Raw genomic sequence first — 3,718 nt, forward strand, 5'->3', positions numbered from 1 at the left:
ACAGTGTTGTAGTGGGGACAGTAACTATATAGATCACAGTGTTGTAGTGGGGACAGTAACTATATAGATCACAGTGTTGTAGTGGGGACAGTAACTATATAGATCACAGTGTTGTAGTGGGGACAGTAACTATATAGATCACAGTGTTGTAGTGGGGACAGTAACTATATAGATCACAGTGTTGTAGTGGGGACAGTAACTATATAGATCACAGTGTTGTAGTGGGGACAGTAACTATATAGATCACAGTGTTGTAGTGGGGACAGTAACTATATAGATCACAGTGTTGTAGTGGGGACAGTAACTATATAGATCACAGTGTTGTAGTGGGGACAGTAACTATATAGATCACAGTGTTGTAGTGGGGACAGTAACTATATAGATCACAGTGTTGTAGTGGGGACAGTAACTATATAGATCACAGTGTTGTAGTGGGGACAGTAACTATATAGATCACAGTGTTGTAGTGGGGACAGTAACTATATAGATCACAGTGTTGTAGTGGGGACAGTAACTATATAGATCACAGTGTTGTAGTGGGGACAGTAACTATATAGATCACAGTGGGGTGTTATATAGATCACAGTGTTGTAGGACAGTAACTATATAGATCACAGTGTTGTAGTGGGGGACAGTAACTATATAGATCACAGTGTTGTAGTGGGGACAGTAACTATATAGATCACAGTGTTGTAGTGGGGACAGTAACTATATAGATCACAGTGTTGTAGTGGGGACAGTAACTATATAGATCACAGTGTTGTAGTGGGGACAGTAACTATATAGATCACAGTGTTGTAGTGGGGACAGTAACTATATAGATCACAGTGTTGTAGTGGGGACAGTAACTATATAGATCACAGTGTTGTAGTGGGGACAGTAACTATATAGATCACAGTGTTGTAGTGGGGACAGTAACTATATAGATCACAGTGTTGTAGTGGGGACAGTAACTATATAGATCACAGTGTTGTAGTGGGGACAGTAACTATATAGATCACAGTGTTGTAGTGGGGACAGTAACTATATAGATCACAGTGTTGTAGTGGGGACAGTAACTATATAGATCACAGTGTTGTAGTGGGGACAGTAACTATATAGATCACAGTGTTGTAGTGGGGACAGTAACTATATAGATCACAGTGTTGTAGTGGGGACAGTAACTATATAGATCACAGTGTTGTAGTGGGGACAGTAACTATATAGATCACAGTGTTGTAGTGGGGACAGTAACTATATAGATCACAGTGTTGTAGTGGGGACAGTAACTATATAGATCACAGTGTTGTAGTGGGGTAACAGATCACACAGTGGGGACAGTAACTATATAGATCACAGTGTTGTAGTAGTGGGGACAGACAGTAACTATATAGATCACAGTGTTGTAGTGGGGACAGTAACTATATAGATCACAGTGTTGTAGTGGGGACAGTAACATAGTAACTATATAGATCACAGTGTTGTAGTGGGGACAGTAACTATATAGATCACAGTGTTGTAGTGGGGACAGTAACTATATAGATCACAGTGTTGTAGTGGGGACAGTAACTATATAGATCACAGTGTTGTAGTGGGGACAGTAACTATATAGATCACAGTGTTGTAGTGGGGACAGTAACTATATAGATCACAGTGTTGTAGTGGGGACAGTAACTATATAGATCACAGTGTTGTAGTGAGGACAGTAACTATATAGATCACAGTGTTGTAGTGGGGACAGTAACTATATAGATCACAGTGTTGTAGTGGGGACAGTAACTATATAGATCACAGTGTTGTAGTGGGGACAGTAACTATATAGATCACAGTGTTGTAGTGGGGACAGATAGTAGTGTTGTAGTGGGGACAGTAATATAGATCACAGTGTTGTAGTGGGGACAGTAACTATATAGATCACAGTGTTGTAGTGGGGACAGTAACTATATAGATCACAGTGTTGTTAATTGTTTCTCCTCCCTCCCTCCCTCCCTCCCTCCCTCCCTCCCTCCCTCCCTCCCTCCCTCCCTCCCTCCCTCCCTCCCTCCCTCCCTCCCTCCCTCCCGTTTCCCGCCCCTCCCTCCCATTTCCTCCCGTTTCCCTCCCTCCCTACCTCCCTCCCATTTCCTCCCGTTTCCCTCCCTCCCTCCCTCCCTCCCTCCCTCCCTACCTCCCTATCTCCCTCCTTCCTTCACTCCCATTTCCTCCCGTTTCCCTCTCTCCCTCCCTACCTCCCTACCTCCCTCCCATTTCCTCCCGTTTCCCTCCCTCCCTCCCATTTCCCTCCCTCCCTCCCCCTCCCTCCCTCCCTCCCTCCCTCCCTCCCTCCCTCCCTCCCTCCCTCCCTCCCTCCCTCCCTCCCTCCCTCCCTCCCGTGTCCCTTCATCTCCCTCCCTCCCTCCCTCCCTCCCTCCCGTTTCACTCCCTCCCTCCTTCCTTCCTTCCTTCCTTCCTTCCTTCCTTCCTTCCTTCCTTCCTTCCTTCCTTCCTTCCTTCCTTCCTTCCTTCCTTCCTTCCTTCCTTCCTTCCTTCCTTCCCTCCCTCCCTCCCATTTCCTCCCGTGTCCCTTCATCTCCCCCTCACTAGAGGATGAAGCAAAATGGTTTCGTAACCTGGCCTAGATTCATATCCTCCACCTCCCTCCCTCCCTACTGCCCGCTGTCTGTCTCTCTCTCTCTCATCTTCTCTCCATATTTTCCCACTGTCACAGTGAATCGAACTCGCTGACACTCACACCCTCTCTCCGCTGCTCCCAAAACACAATCTGACCCATTTCTCTCATGGTCAAATTCTCTCTCTGTCTCTCTCCCTCTCTCTCTCTCTCTCTCTCTCTCTCTCTCTCCCTCCCTCTCTCTCTCTCTCTCTCTCTCTCTCTCTCTCTCTCTCTCTCTCTCTCTCTCTCTCTCTCTCTCTCTCTCTCTCTCTCTCTCTCTCTCTCTCTCTCTCTCCCTCCCTCTCTCAGTAATATCGTGTAGTTTGGCAGCAGAGAGATCAGCAGCTGCCTGCAGCCTCACTCAGTCATCTGGTCTCTATTATAAAACACACAGCCCTGTGATTTGTTGAGTTGAACTAACAGAATGGAGACGTTCTCTGATTAACAGACTCTGTCATCAAAAACAGAGGGGGGTTCAGACTGGGGAAACCAGAGAGAGAGAGAGTGTGTGTGTGTGTGTGTGTGTGTGTGTGTGTGTGTGTGTGTGTGTGTGTGTGTGTGTGTGTGTGTGTGTGTGTGTGTGTGTGTGTGTGTGTGTGTGTGTGTGTGTGTGTCTGTGTGCGTGTGCGTGTGCGTGTGTGTGAATAAACCATAACATAACAGACTTGGTTGTCATCATGAGGAGATGATTCACAACTCTCTGTCTCTTCAATGTGTCTTAGTCTCTGTCAGGAGGAGCTGTGTTATAGACCTGATACAGTCTCTGTCTCTCTGTGTTAGAGACCTGATACAGTCTCTGTCTCTCTGTGTTAGAGACCTGATACAGTCTCTGTCTCTCTGTGTTATAGACCTGATACAGTCTCTGTCTCTCTGTGTTATAGACCTGATACAGTCTCTGTCTCTCTGTGTTATAGACCTGATACAGTCTCTGTCTCTCTGTGTTATAGACCTGATACAGTCTCTGTCTCTCTGTGTTATAGACCTGATACAGTCTCTGTCTCTCTGTGTTATAGACCTGATACAGTCTCTGTCTCTCTGTGTTATAGACCTGATACAGTCTCTGTCTCTCTGTGTTATAGACCTGATACA

The 3,718-nt window shown here is 46.1% G+C and overlaps 1 long non-coding RNA gene across 6 annotated transcripts in view; it reads right to left on the reverse strand.

The window, feature by feature from the left end:
* Nucleotides 1–2,971: 2,971 nt before the first annotated feature.
* Nucleotides 2,972–3,718, reverse strand: part of LOC127919101 (uncharacterized) — a 1,736-nt gene continuing 989 nt past the window's right edge. For all 6 annotated transcript variants that reach the window (XR_008101976.1, XR_008101975.1, XR_008101974.1 and 3 more), the window contains exon 3: nucleotides 2,972–3,718. This exon is cut by the window's right edge and continues 25 nt beyond it. This is a non-coding gene — a long non-coding RNA (uncharacterized LOC127919101).

The sequence above is a fragment of the Oncorhynchus keta genome, unplaced genomic scaffold (genome assembly GCF_023373465.1).
Source record: "Oncorhynchus keta strain PuntledgeMale-10-30-2019 unplaced genomic scaffold, Oket_V2 Un_contig_15761_pilon_pilon, whole genome shotgun sequence".
NCBI classification, from domain to species: domain Eukaryota; kingdom Metazoa; phylum Chordata; class Actinopteri; order Salmoniformes; family Salmonidae; genus Oncorhynchus; species Oncorhynchus keta.